The 15,851-nt window shown below is 45.3% G+C and overlaps 1 protein-coding gene and 1 long non-coding RNA gene across 3 annotated transcripts in view; one reads left to right on the top strand and one right to left on the bottom strand.

Annotated features, from left to right (window-relative positions):
- Positions 1–15,851, top strand: part of LOC126335551 (brain-specific angiogenesis inhibitor 1-associated protein 2-like) — an 850,912-nt gene that overhangs the window by 739,465 nt on the left and 95,596 nt on the right. The gene's annotated exons all lie outside the window — the stretch shown is intronic.
- LOC126335553 (uncharacterized) lies at positions 638–11,771 on the bottom strand. The gene is made up of 2 exons (XR_007564891.1): positions 11,653–11,771; positions 638–955 (listed from the first exon to the last, which is right to left on the bottom strand). It is a non-coding gene; the product is annotated as an uncharacterized LOC126335553 (long non-coding RNA).

Here is a 15,851-nt window from a genome sequence, read left to right as displayed (position 1 = left end):
TTGACAGAGTTTCGGTCTTTCCCTATCACCATCACCACTACTACAACCACCACCACCACCAACAACAACATCATCACCATTAGCCACGTATCACTACTCTCTCTGTGGGGCCATCACAGGTATCGATAATCGACTCCGGACGAAACATTGAAATTTCTTTCAGAAACAGATGTAAGGGTGTGAATTAAGGAATTCAGTTAGAATTGCCTCCCAAACCAAAATATACTTAAATAAATATTAGAAATTAGTTATATAAGTGTTTCATTCCGCAGTGACTAAGTCCCACACAACATACACATAAGTTGTGAATATTGACGTCTTCGCTTGTTAAATACCATCTTTCTCATCTATACTCACTTATTCATGACTCCACCGAGTTGTCTATATTTCGGCTATCAATATGCGTCATAATCGGGCCATGTAAGGCTCCGCAGGAAACCTAAGTAAATTTTTGAGGCAATGATTGTAAGCGACAGATGACCTGTATTGAGCACATGGGTGAAAATTAAATAAAAGTTATGTAATTATATTGAACGTTGTCTCACTTTTTAGGAAATATTTAAGAGTCCCGTTTGACTTACTCTCCACTTTTAATACAGCAAAGGTTGTAGGATTACATATAAGAAAAGACAGCTCAATCAGTGCGCCGTTTTATTCGTTGAGATTTAGATACTCGACACAGAGAATATCTCACGTCAGTCCTCTACTATAAGTATCCAGCAGCTATTCTATATTTCGTTAGAAAGCACTGGAGACCTATGAAAAACAATATTTCAATCAACCACAGCCACTTCCCGCTTCTTGACGCGTTATTACTCGATGATGACAAACGTCCCATCCAGTATCTTCGTCCAGTCTATGGGACCACTTGCAACCACACGCCGCACGCCGAAATTCAAGAGGTTGTTTGTCTGTGAGCGGCGTGGAGTAGCAACCCTCTCCTCCGGCTGCAAGTCTGCAACAAAAAACACAGCGTCAGTGGTCCTCCTGGTGATTTTTCAGTAGTCAAAACTCTACACTAAATGGATTACGGGATATTTTAGGCCTCAATCTATCCTATTACCGCACCTCAACTGTATCTCATAAATTTGACAGCATATTTCAAAGTCGAGTAGCTTTATTCCAACTCCAGTAGCTTTCCACTTCATACAATAAGAAACATGAGTGAAAGTTGATCATTGTCTCTGTAGACTAGCGACTGGTCACTAGCATTACTGGCTTTGAAAAAAAGTAATACCGTACTAGATTTTTTTCACATCACGTATCTTCCTGCGGAATCACCTTACACATATACAGTCTCGTGTTTCACCTGGAGAATTCTTCCAATAAATATTGAATAAATGAGTACCTAACAAGCTTTTATGAGGCATCAGATCAATACTTTGATCCACACAACATAGTTTTAAATTGACACGTGGAAAAACATTGTTTTCACTGACATCGCTTCATTCCAAAACTCGTATACATTTTTAAATAAGATATTTTAGGATCACCGAAAGAGTGAAATATAAATGGCAAGAAAAGACTTCTGAAACTATAACTAAACTATAATTAATAAAAGTAAAATAAATATCGATTAAATTTTAATAAATCAAGTCGTACGGCTGGACAGTCGAGAATCTTTTGGGATGACAACGTCTTACTCCAGTTCTAACGAGTCCGAAAATTATGCTTTACGAAAATTTCTATGCCTTTTTATCGGCTATTATTGGCAAAATAATACATTCGATACTCATTTAATTTTGCAGGTTAAGATCGTAGCTAAACATCCTTGCTATTCATTTTTCCAAATGCTGTTAAATGATATAACTTTTATGCAAGGTCAACACAAGAATCGTTGACGTGGCACAACAAATGGACGCTTTGTTCACTTGTGAAGGTATTGTATTATTTAAAAATAAATAGTGTATGAAATTGCACAGTATCATACTTCCAGAGGACACAACCTACTGATTTCCGAGGACCTTAAGCAGACAAGTGTTCTAGTTTTCAATATATTCACATAGACTTTCAAGTATACTCCCTCACACTATTCTGAAGATTGCAAGAGCAGATGTGTGCCATAATTATCGCACATCAGCCAGAACAAAGAAAGAAAGAAAATGATTTGTTAGATGATTATCAGTTTCGATTTAGGAAACACGCAGGCACCAGAGAGTCACTTCTAACGTTGAGTTTGATAATGACGGCAAGACGTCAGAAAACTCAAAAGAAAAATTTACATTTGTCGACCTAGAAAAAGCATATAACGTAAAAGGGTGCAAGACGTTTGAAACTTCCTGAAAATATGTGTAAGTTATAAGGACATTTGGATAGAAAACGTGTAAAAGAACAAAAAGGGAACAATAAGAAAGGAAGTCCTAGAGAGAAGTTCTCGCATTAAAAAGGGCATAAGACACATATTTTGGACCTCTGTATCGAAGAAGCAATGGCATAAAAGAAAGGTTCATGGCTGCGTTTAAGGGTGAGATGATATTACTAATAAGACTCGCTGATGATAATGAAATCCTGAGTGAAAGTGAACAAGAATTACGGGCATGTTGAAAGAAATACATTGACGTTAAACCAAATAGAAATAAAAGTAATGAGTAGCAAAACTTAGGTTTAACCTTAACATCAGGAGATAGGAAACAAATTATCACAAGCAACGGCAGCATTCTGTGAAAACTGGGGGCACATAGTGGACGAAGAGACATGGGTATCGTCAGGAGTGGCCCCGGGAAGTGTGACAGGGCTGTTCTTATCTGTTATATAGATGTTCAATCAGACGGACAGAGCGAGCAGTAATCTGCGGCTGCTTGCTGATGGTGCTCTGATGTGAGGGAAGCTGTTGTCGTAGAGTGACTGTAGGAGAACACGAGATGACACAGAAAAATTTCTAGTTGGAGTGATGAACGGAAACTTGCTCTAAACGTAAACAAAAATGTAAGTTAATGCATATGAGTAGGAGAAGCAATCCAGTAATGTTCACATACAGCATTGGTAATGTGCTGCTTGCAACAGCCACGTCCATTAAATATCCACGCGTAACATTTCAAAGCGACATAAAATGGTACGAGCACATAAGGACGGTAGTAGGGAAGGTGAGTGGTCGACTCTGATTTGTTGGGAGAATTTTAGGAAAGTGTGGTTCATCCGTAAAGGAGATGACATATAAAATACTAGTACGACCCATCCTTAAGTACTGCTGGAGTATTTGAGATCGCACCAGGCCGGATTAAAGGAAGACATCGAAGCAATTCAGAAGGGCGCTGCTAGATTTGTTACCGGTAGGCTCGATCAACACGTACTACGGAGGTGCTTCGTAAACTCGAGTAGGAGTGAGTCCCTGGAGAGAATCCGACGTCCATTTTGAGGAACAGTATTGAGGAATCCGTTGTGAAGTCACCTTACAACTCTCTCATGAATGGGCACTGAGAATCGTACGCTATCAGTTGTCAAATGTATGATACTTTTACCACAGTATGTTTCAGGACTACCTTATCCCATTATCAGATGCTATGGCGAACCAATCAACAAATCGCAACACGATATGTACTAACCACTATAAAATACTTATGTCATCATGTAATATAAATGCACTAAAGCTTCTGTGCAATTAAGCATCTGCAAAAAATGCAGCAGCAGACGTGCCTTGTCAAACGCAGAATTATTCTCAGAACATCTCTTGTTGGCGTATTACAGTCTCAAAGCACAGGGGTAGGATGAATGCAGTGGTAGGGCACAGAAACCAACAAAACGAAAAAATCCACAGAAATATAGTGTAATGCAGTACTGAGGAACTACGTAAAATGGCCAAGCTATTTAACAACAAAGGGGAGAAGATTGCCTTCAGGACGGGCAACAAAATGGAGAAAAGGAGGAAGCATAATATTGGCTCAGGCGAGTACTGGATGGGGAAAGGGGAAGTTTATGCAATAAAGTGTCGGAATTGTGAAATTATGTTCATGGGGCAAACGGGAGGAAACTTTTAAGTTAGATTTAAGGAGCATAATAATGTAGAAAATAGCTCATCAACAGAGGCGAAGCATCTCAACAGACAACGGCATTCGTTGGGTTACACCAAAGATAGCATGAGGGTGTTGCATTTTGGGAATAAAGGGTGGTGGTTGTTGAGGGAAATGGAGATTTTCTCACTTCAAGGAAGGAAAGCGCCATCGTGTTAAATGAGAAGACAGAAGTATCCAAGAGGCATTTATGAGGCCACTTAAGCTATGGCCTCTTTAGGAAGCAGCAACCAACTTTTAGGGTGTTGTATTTTATGCTTTTCAGTTGGCCATTCTAAATGGATGTACAAGAGGTAACAAATGCCTTTTAGAATTTACTAGAATTTTACACATAATGTTCACAGATTTTATAACAAACAGCATCGTTGAGTATGTGACAGGTTACAAGAAAATACTACCTTTGGTAGGTGAAAGCGGCTGCCTTGAGTTTGCAACTGTGGTTTGAGTGCATAACACGCGCACATGAGATTTTTAAGAAGAATTTTCTGTTTGACAACGCGTGTTTGCTGCTGGATTTTTACTTCTGACGGCGCCTAACGGCATAAAAGCTTTAATGTATATGGGGCATGTTCAGAAAGTAAGTGTACTGTGACCATAATGGGCTGTTTATTTGTTTTTTTTTAAGGAATGGCAACATGGAGTGACAAATGGTGATCTCCTAATCAGAACGAGCATCGTAGGAAAATGTCACTACCTAAACTCTCGTTGTAGTGTCCAGTTGCGCGAAAGATGTCGGAATCCGGTCAAGTACGAGACACGTGGTGTAATCCGCTTCCAAATCGCGGAAGGAATAACACCTACCGAATATTTTTTGCGAATCTAACCAGTTTACGGCTAAGGCGCTATCAACAGAACGAGTGTTTATAAGTGGTGTAGGGAGTTTAGTGGAGGCAAAACAAATGTTCACGATGGACAGGGGAGTGGAAGACTTTTCATTCTGACTGATGGTTTGGTGGAGAAAGTGGAGGAAACTGTTCGTGAAGGCTGCCGATTCTACATCTACATCTACATACATACTCCGCAATCCACCATACGGTGCGTGGCGGAGGGTACCTCATACCACAACTACCATCTTCTCTCCCCGTTCCACTCCCAAACAGAACGAGGGAAAAATGACTGCCTATATGCCTCTGTACGAGCCCTAATCTCTCTTATCTTATCTTTGTGGTCTTTCCGCGAAATGTAAGATGGCGGCAATAAAATTGTACTGCAGTCAGCCTCAAATAGGCTGACGATTGATAGCGGATGAAATTTCTGCGATGTTTCCACAACTCTCCAGGACCCTCTTGTACGAGACACAGAAACGCTAGGATACCGGAAACTGTGCGCAAGATGGGTCCCAAAGCAGCTGACAGCGTAGACCAAGAAAAATCAGGTCAATAATACCCGTGAGTTTCTTGAGTTACCTGAACTGGAAGCTGCCGATTTCTTGAGCTCTATTGTGACACGAGACAAAGCGACGGTCATCACAATAGTGTCGCACAAATTCCCAATCTGCAAAACAATTCAAAACTACAATTTCGGAAAAAAATCATGGATTCAGCGTTTTGGGACCCGAAAAGGCATACTTTTGGTAGAATTTCTGCCTCTGTGGGAGACCATCAGTGCACAAATATATTGTGAGGCCTGAAAAGGAGCATTCAAAACGAAGAGAATGCTGACGAGAGGAGTGTACGTATTGCACTACAACGCCCGCACTTACACTCCTTTTAATCACCAAGGCGCTCTTGGTCTCATTTGGATGCGATGTTTTGAACCACCCCTCCCTGACTTGGCGATTTCAGGTTATCATCTTTTCACCTCCCTGAAGGCACTCATGAGCGCGCTGACGAGATGTGGGAGAGTTGTTCAAAGAGGGCTTAAAGAAGCTTGTGCCACAGTTCAACACATGCACTGAACGTGATGGCGATTATGTGGAACAACAGTCCACAAGTGTCTCAACAATATCATGCAATGCTTTTTTCTAATGCAGTTTCTCTGAAACAATGTAGAAGTTTAGCACACTTACTATCTGAATATTCCTTGTAAGGTATACAACAGGACAGTATAAAAATTTTTATATGACGTTTAGTACATGTCGTACTGCCATTTATTGACTGGTTCCCTTGTACACTCCTGGAAATTGAAATAAGAACACCGTGAATTCATTGTCCCAAGAAGGGGAAACTTTATTGACACATTCCTGGGGTCAGATACATCACATGATCACACTGACAGAACCACAGGCACATAGACACAGGCAACAGAGCATGCACAATGTCGGCACTAGTGCAGTGTATATCCACCTTTCGCAGCAATGCAGGCTGCTTTTCTCCCATGGAGACGATCGTAGAGATGCTGGATGTAGTCCTGTGGAACGGCTTGCCATGCCATTTCCACCTGGCGCCTCAGTTGGACCAGCGTTCGTGCTGGACGTGCAGACCGCGTGAGATGACGCTTCATCCAGTCCCAAACATGCTCAATGGGGGACAGATCCGGAGATCTTGCTGGCCAGGGTAGTTGACTTACACCTTCTAGAGCATGTTGGGTGGCACGGGATACATGCGGACGTGCATTGTCCTTTTGGAACAGCAAGTTCCCTTGCCGGTCTAGGAATGGTAGAACGATGGGTTCGATGACGGTTTGGATGTACCGTGCACTATTCAGTGTCCCCTCGACGATCCCCAGAGGTGTACGCCCAGTGTAGGAGATCGCTCCCCACACCATGATGCCGGGTGTTGGCCCTGTGTGCCTCGGTCGTATGCAGTCCTGATTGTGGCGCTCACCTGCACGGCGCCAAACACGCATACGACCATCATTGGCACCAAGGCAGCAGCGACTGTCATCGCTGAAGACGACACGTCTCCATTCGTCCCTCCATTCACGCCTGTCGCGACACCACTGGAGGCGGGCTGCACGATGTTGGGGCGTGAGCGGAAGACGGCCTAACGGTGTGCGCTACCGTAGCCCAGCTTCATGGAGACGGTTCGAATGGTCCTCGCCGATACCCCAGGAGCAACAGTGTCCCTAATTTGCTGGGAAGTGGCGGTGCGGTCCCCTACTGCACTGCGTAGGATCCTACGGTCTTGGCGTACATCCGTGCGTCGCTGCGGTCCGGTCCCATGTCGACGGGCACCTGCACCTTCCGCCGACCACTGGCGACAACATCGATGTACTGTGGAGACCTCACGCCCCACGTGTTGAGCAATTCGGCGGTACGTCCACCCGGCCTCCCGCATGCCCACTATACGCCCTCGCTCAAAGTCCGTCAACTGCACATACGGTTCACGTCCACGCTGTCGCGGCATGCTACCAGTGTTAAAGACTGCGATGGAGCTCCGGTATGCCACGGCAAACTGGCTGACACTGACGGCGGCGGTGCACAAATGCTGCGCAGCTAGCGCCATTCGACGGCCAACACCGCGGTTCCTGGTGTGTCCGCTGTGCCGTGCGTGTGATCATTGCTTGTACAGCCCTCTCGCAGTGTCCGGAGCAAGTATGGTGGGTGTGACACACCGGTGTCAATGTGTTCTTTTTTCCATTTCCAGGAGTGTATTATAATATTTCATAATGGGACGGAGTAGTCCAGAAACATGTTGTGCTAAAAATACCACACATTTCACAACTGTGGCGTAACATTCTCTGTACCAACTATGGAGAAAATTTAGATAGCTGGCATTTGAAGAGGGCTATGAAACGATTCTATTGCCACTAATGTACATTTCGTGTAAGGACCACGAAGATGAAGTAAGATGAGGTAGAGATGCATAGAGACATTCGTTTTTCCTATCTCTATTTGCAAGTGGAAGAGGAAGGTTAATGCCTGGCAAGGCACCAGCCGCCACGCACCATACGGTGGCTAGTGGAACATGTATGTAGATGTAGATGTAGAAGTAGATTCTGGTATCATGGAAGCAAAATGACACATAACAGACGCAGCAAGACGGGAGATGAGAAGCAGACTGGAACAGGCAAGGAGGGCGTTCAAGAAATTTCCTAGCATCAAATATAGGCCTTAATTTAAGAAAAAAAATTGTGAGAATGTGTGTTTGGTGTACTTAACTTCACAGAAATGAATCGTGGATTGTGAGTAAACCGCAATAAAAGATACTCGAAGCATTTTTATTACAACAGAAGGACGTTGAAAATTAGGTCAACTGTTAAGATAAACATTGAAGAGCTTCTCCACAGAACTAACGAAGGAATACGCTGGCTATAAAAGAGTTCATCATGTTGGGATATCAGGGAGTAACGTCCATGAAACAATGAAGCAGCGGAGGGCGACTACAGAAACTGGATATAAACAACACATAACTGAGAACATTGGCCGGCCACTGTGGCCGCGCGGTTCTAGGCGCTTCAGTTCGTAACCGAATGACTGCTACGGTCGTAGGTTCGAATCCCGTCTCGGGCATGGATGAGTGTGATGTCCTTAGGTTCGAATCCTGCCTCAGGCATGGATGTGTGTGACGTCCTAAGGTTAGTTAGGTTTAGGTAGGTTACGTTCTAGGGGACTGATGACCTTAGAAGTTAAGTCCCATAGTGCTCAGAGCCATTTGAACCATATTACGTCCTCCCACACACATTCCGCGTGATGACGACTATGCGAAAATTCGATAAATTACATTCAATACAGAGGCCTACCGACAATCATTCTCCCCGCGCGTTTGACGAGTGGTACAGGGTAGGGGGGGGGGGGGGGGGGTCGGTGGTACCAGAAGGATCCTCCACCACAAACCATTAGGTGGCTTGCGGAGTATGGCGCACATGTTTATGTGCTCGCTCCGACGTGACGCGATAGACGGCTATACAGTAGAAGGTTCACAACAAATCTGCGCTAAGCTTCAACGGATTTTCACTGTGTCTAACATTCTGCGTGGTGTCTGTTTGTTCTAAGTCGTGTCTCCCTACCACTTTCGCGCAACGAGGCTCTGAGCGTGTTTTTTAGGGAATTGACTAGTTTGAACCTGGGACCTGTTGCTGGTTAGGAGACGCCAGACCACACATGACATGTAGAATTCAGAAGAGTCCAGTGAGACTAGCGATGATATAACCAAATACTTAATGATTTCAGCGTCAGCTCCACTGCACTCCTTGTAAAAGAATCTTAATACTAACTAAATTTAGTGGAAGGGGTTCAAGGCTTTCCTATTTTTAGTTAGCTGGTAAAATAACGTCGAAAAATCAGTTAAGTTTACCATTGGAAATTTTATTCTACTCAGAAAACATTGTTTATAAATTGCACTATTGATAAAAGGAAATATTTTAATACAGGATGATGAAAACCAACTGCATTCAACAAAAATGTGAACGAATATTCCCTGAGTGGGTTTCCAAGTTCTACAATGGATCGAAGGATGACCTATGCCATATCACCTCTATAATCTAGGTTTAAATTAAGTTTCAGAAAAGAGAAAACTGTCAAAATGGTGTACAGTGATCCTCAATTATCTTTAATTATTTATCTAACTTGTCGTAAATTACATTGGCTGATGTGACTTCTCAATAACTATATAACAGTAAAATCATCGCGTTTCAGATTTTTACTTCAAGTAGCAAATGTGAACACCATGAGATTTAATTGACGATCGACACTAGTATTACGTAAAAAGAGGATGTAACATATGAGACTTCTGCAGTTCTGAGTGAAGCTTTATGCGCTGTTATGCGGCATCATGTACGTTCATTACTTTGTCGTTGGTTAGGCAGCGTCAGGGGGCGGCGGGCGGCGCAGCTCCATACAGCTCGCCGTCTCACAAGCAACTCTCCTCCTAACTTCTCCTTACTACAATTTACCGAAGTTGGTTTAAAAAAAAACTATATGGCTGTGTTTTTATCTGACCAATCAGGGTCTCAATGTTAACATTAAGCTCTGCCTATCCAATGAGAAACGTTATACTTTTCGTGGTGGAGCAGTGTTTTTAACGTTTGCAACGTAACAGAGACGCGAAAAAGTCTCACACTAAAACTTGCAGCTGGTGTGGCCCTTTTAGTGTTAGCGTAAGATCTTTACTGTCCTTCTGGAGGGTGGTCCTGACGGTCGGCTGGAGATCTAGGTGTGCGTCCCTTTTCGTAGGGCCTTCTAGCTTAACACGGTTCTGCTTTCGGCTTCTGTTCTCGTTTCTTCCTTCGGAACTGCGTCTGTTTCACGGTTGGGAGGTATGACATGCATTTAGGCGTTCTTGTTTTAGTCTGTGGTATTCCATTTGTTCACTCGTTGATCGTATTACTTTGGTTAATTTAATGTCAGGATTTGTTCGGAGCTATGTGACATACTGCCCGATTTGCTTATCATGTCAGGGTTTTCATGGACGGTGTCGGATTTGCCTGACACCTTACATGTGGATCTAATTTCGAGAGTGGTAGGACATAGAAAAGAAATACATCTACATTTATACACCGCAAGCAACCCAACGGTGTGTGGCGGAGGGCACTTTATGTGCCACTGTTATTATCTCCCTTTCCTGTTCGAGTCTGGTATGGTTCGCGGGAAGAACGACAGTCTGAAAGCCTCCGTGCGCGCTTTAATCTCTCTGATTTTACATTCGTGATCTCCTCGAGAGGTATAAGTAGGGGGAAGCAATATATTCGATACCTCATCCAGAAACGCACCCTCTTGAAACCTGGTGAGCAAGCTACACCGCGATGAAGAGCGCCTCTCTTGCAGAGTCTGCCACTTGAGTTTGCTAAACATCTCCGTAACGCTATCACGCTTACCAAATAACCCTGTGACGAAACGCGCCGCTCTTCTTTGGATCTTCTCTATCTCCTCTGTCAACCCGATCTGGTACGGATCCCACACTGATGAGCAATACTCAAGTATAGGTCGAACGAGTGTTTTGTAAGCCACCTCCTTTGTTGATGGACTACATTTTCTAAGGACTCTCTCAATGAATCTCAACCTGGTATCGGCCTTAGCAACAACTAATTTTATATGATCATTCCACTTCAAATCGTTCCGCACGCATACTCCCAGATATTTCACAGAAGTAACTGCTACCAGTGTTTGTTCCGCTATCATACAATAAAGGATCCTTCTTTCTATGTATTCGCAATTCATTACATTTGTCTATGTTAAGGGTCAGTTGCCACTCCCTACACCAAGTGCCTATCCGCTGCAGATCTTCCTGCATTTCGCTACAATTTTCTAATGCTGCAACTTCTCTGTATACTACTGCATCATCCGCGAAAAGCCGCATGGAACTTCCGACACTATGTACTAGGTCATTGATATATATTGTGAAAATGAATGCTCCCGTAAAACTCTCTGTGGCCCGCCAGAGGTTACTTTAACGTCTGTAGACGTCTCTCCATTGATAATAAAATGCTGTGTTCTGTTTGCTAAAAACTCTATAATCCAGCCACAGAGCTGATCTGATATTCCGTAGGTTCTTACTTTGTTTATCAGGCGAAAGGGCGGAACTGTACCGAACGCCTTCCGGAAGTCAAAGAAGATAGCATCTACCTGGGAGCCTGTATCTAATATTTTCCTGGTCTCATGAACAAATAAAGCGAGTTGGGTCTCACAGAATCGCTGTTTCCGGAATCCATGTTAATTCCTACAGAGTAGATTCTGGGTTTCCAAACACGACATGAAACTCGACCAAAACACCAATACATGTCGACCTACGGTGTGATACGGAGAGACGAGGAGGAGGCGACCCACCGGGATAGTAGAAGAAGGAGTCGTTGCGGCAGCAGGAGCCGTGGCACCATCGGTAGCCGTCCTGGCAGCCCATGGTGTAGGCGCGGTGGCAGGCGACGCCGTCGAGGCGGCGGTGGGGCAGCAGCCCGCCGGCGGGGTCCGCGGCGGGGGCGGCGCGCGGCCGCAGGCGGCACTGGCCCTCCGGCTGCGGGGGCGGCAGCCGCGACCGCGGCGGCGGCGGCACCCAGCGGCTCCGGCAGAAGCGGCAGCGCAGGCGGCCGCCGTCCGTCGCGGCCAGCACGAAGGAGTCGGCCAGCGCCCACTGCTCGGCCGTGGCAGCGTCCAGCGCGCACACGATCAGCGGCTGCCCCGGCACCTCCAGACGCACCACCCTGTCCGCGTAGGCCGGCTCCGCGCACGTCCACCGGCCGTACGACCGCTCCGCGACCTCGGGCAGCGTCGGCAGCCAAGACTGCCACACCGCGGTGTGCCGGTGGAAGGCGGCTGCCTGCGCCAGCAAACAGCTCGCCGCGAGCCACGCCACCGTTGCTCTCATCCTGCAGATAACAGCACAGTAGCAGTAAACAGTCGTAACAACACCAACACATATACAGGGTGTTACAAAAAGGTACGGCCAAACTTTCTGGGAACATTCCTCACACACAAATAAAGAAAAGATGTTACGTGGACATGTGTCCGGAAACGCTTAATTTTAGTTTCGTCAGTATGTACTGTACTTCCTCGATTCACCGTCAGTTGGCTCAATTGAACGAAGGTAATATTGACTTCGGTGCTTGTGTTGACATGCGACTCATTGCTCTACAGTACTAGCATCAAAGACATCAGTACGTAGCATCAACAGGTTAGTGTTCATCACAGACATGGTTTTGCAGTCAGCGCAATGTTTACAAGTGCGGAGCTGGCAGATGCTCATTTGATGTATGGATTAGCACGGGGCGATAGCCGTGCCGCGGTACGTTTGTATCGAGACAGATTTCCAGAACGAAGGTGTCCCGACAGGAAGACGTTCGAAGCAATTGATCGGCGTCTTAAGGAGCACGGAACATTCCGGCCTATGACTCGCGACTGGGGAAGACCTAGAACGACGAGGACACCTGCAATGGACGAGGCAATTCTTCGCGCAGTTGACGATAACCCTAATGCCAGCGTCAGAGAAGTTGCTGCTGTACAAGGTAACGTTGACCACGTCACTGTATGGAGAGTGTTACGGGAGATCCAGTTGTTTCCGTACCATGTACAGCGCGTGCAGGCACTAACAACAGCTGATTGGCCTCCACGGGTACACTTCTGCGAATGGTTCATCCAACAATGTGTCAATCCTCATTTCAGTGCAAATGTTCTCTTTACGGATGACGCTTCATTCCAATGTGATCAAATTGTAAATTTTCACAATCGACATGTGTAGATTGACGAGAATCCGCACGCAATTGTGCAATCACGTCATCAACACAGATTTTCTGTGAACGTTTGGGTAGGCATTGTTGGTGATGTCTTGATTGGGCCCCATGTTCTTCCATCTACACTCAATGGAGCACGTTATCATGATTTCATACGGGATACTCTACCTGTGCTGCTAGAACATGTGCCTTTACAAGTACGACACAACATGTGGTTCATGCACGATGGAGCTCCTGCACATTTCAGTCGAAGTGTTCGTACGCTTCTCAACAACAGATTCGGTGACCGATGGATTGGTAGAGGTGGACCAATTCCGTGGCCTCCACGCTCTCCTGAACTCAACCCTCTTGACTTTCATTCATGGGGGCATTTGAAAGCTCTTGTCTACGCAATCCCGGTACCAAATGTAGAGACTCTTCGTGGTCGTATTGTCGTCGGCTGTGATACAATACCCAATTCTCCAGGGCTGCATCAGCGCATCAGGAATTCCATTCGACCGAGGGTGGATGCATGTATCCTCGCTAACGGAGGAAATTTTGAACATTTCCTGTAACAAAGTGTTTGAAGTCACGCTGGTACGTTCTGTTGTTGTGTGTTTCCATTCCATGATTAATGTGATTTGAAGAGAAGTAATAAAATGAGCTCTAACATGGAAAGTAAGCGTTTCCGGACACATGTCTACATAACATATTTTCTTTCTTTGTGTGTCAGAAATGTTTCCTGAAAGTTTCGCTGTACCTTTTTGTAATACCCTGTATACGACGGTAGTATCTGTTCCTGAAAAAACAGCTACCGTTGATGACCATGCAGCTTTGCCTGAAATAAAATGATAATTAATTGGTCACCCTAGCTGCAAACAGGCGTTGATGTACTTCATTAGGGACATGTTCAAAATATGTGCCGCGCCCGGGATCTCCTGCTTACATGGCAGACGCTCTTTCCATCTGAGCCACCGAGGGCACAGAGGATAGTGCGCCTACAGTGACTTATACCTTACGCGCTTCCCGTGGGACCCACATTCCCGACATGTCCACACCACTACATTCGTAGTGCGCCTACTAGATGTTTGCCCATCATACTCATTACTCGTGGCTGATTAATCTACCAAGTCCCGTACGAGTTCGGGCATAGCGTGTGCGTTCGCACAAGAAGGTAGATGGTCGGGGTTTTTTAGCTCTGAATTTAAACTCATGTCCTAACCTAACCACAACCACATTGTGCGTAATGTATCAGAGAAAACGACGATCTGTCTGCGCCAAAACTGTAATGACAATTGCTTTGTTCACAGCGTTTCATGCTAACCTATACCACTCGCCATTAAAATTGGTACACCACAAAGATGACGTGCTACAGACGCGAAATCTAACCCACAGGAAGAAGATGCTGTGATATGCAAATCATTAGCTTTTCAGAGCATTCACACAAGGCTGGCGCCGATGGCGACACCTACAACTTGCTGACATGACGAAAGTTTCCAACCCATTTCTCATACTCAAACAGCAGTTGACCATCGTTGCCTGATGAAACGTTGTTGTGATGCCCCGTGTAAGGAGGAGAAATGTGTACCTTCACGTTCCCGACTTTGCTAAAAGTCGGATTGTAGCCTATCGCGATTGCGGTTTAGCGTTTAGCGACATTGCTGCTCGCGTTGGTCGAGATCCAATGACTGTTAGCAGAATATGGAATCTGAGGGTTCAGGAGGGTAATACGGAACGACGTGCTGGATCCTAACGGCCTCGTATCACTAGCAGTCCATATCACAGGAATCTTATCCGCATGGATGTAACGTTCGTGCAGCCACGTCTCTATCTCTGAGTCAACAGATGGGGGCGTTTGCAAGACAACAACCATCTGTACGGACAGTTTGACGAAGTTTGCAGCAGTAAGGTCTATCAGCTCGGCGCTTGATGCTGCATCACACACAGGAGCGCTTACGATGGTGTACTCAACGACGAACTTGGGTGCACGAATGTCAAAACGTCATTTTTTCGGATGAATCCAGGTTCTGTTTACAGTATCATGATGGTCTCATCCGTGTTTGACGACATCGCGGTGAACGCACATTGGAGACGTGTATGCGTCATCGGCATACTGGCGTATCACCCGGCGTGATGGTATAGGGTGCCACTGGTAACACGTCTCGGTCACCTCTTATTCGCATTGACACCACTTTGAACAGTGGACGTTACATTCCAGATGTGTTACTACCCGTGGCTCTACCCTTCATTCGATCCCTGCGAAACCTTACTTTTCAGCAGGATAATGCACGACCGCATGTTGCAGGTCATGTACGGGCCTTTCTCGATACAGAAAATGTTCGACTGCTGCACTGGCCAGCACATTTTCCGGATGTCTCACCAACTGAAAACGTCTGGTCAATGGTGGCCGAGCAACTGGCTCGTCACAATACGCTACTCACTACTATTGATGCACTGTGGTATCGTGTTGAAGCTGCATGGGCAGCTGTACCTGTACACGCCACCGGAGCTCTGTTTGACTCAATGCCCAGGCGTATCAAGGCCGTTATTACGGCCAGAGGTGGTTGTTCTGGGTACCGACTTCTCAGGATCTATGCACCCAAAATGCGTGAAAATGTAACAACATGTCAGTTCTAGTATAATATATCTGTCCAATGAATATCCGTTTATCATCTGCATTTCTTCTTGGTGTAGCAATTTTAATGGCCAGTAGTGTGTATGAGCAAACTCAAGACAGAAAATTCTCATGACTGATTTGTTTGAGTAGCCATCTCCCACAGAAAAATTTCAGTTTCAGTTTCAGCGGTAAAAGCAAACTATAAT

This window comes from Schistocerca gregaria, chromosome 2 (assembly GCF_023897955.1).
Source record: "Schistocerca gregaria isolate iqSchGreg1 chromosome 2, iqSchGreg1.2, whole genome shotgun sequence".
Classification (NCBI taxonomy): Eukaryota; Metazoa; Arthropoda; class Insecta; order Orthoptera; family Acrididae; genus Schistocerca; species Schistocerca gregaria.
The sequence above is the reverse complement of the archived record's forward strand: the minus strand, read 5'-3'. Positions and strand labels throughout refer to the sequence as shown.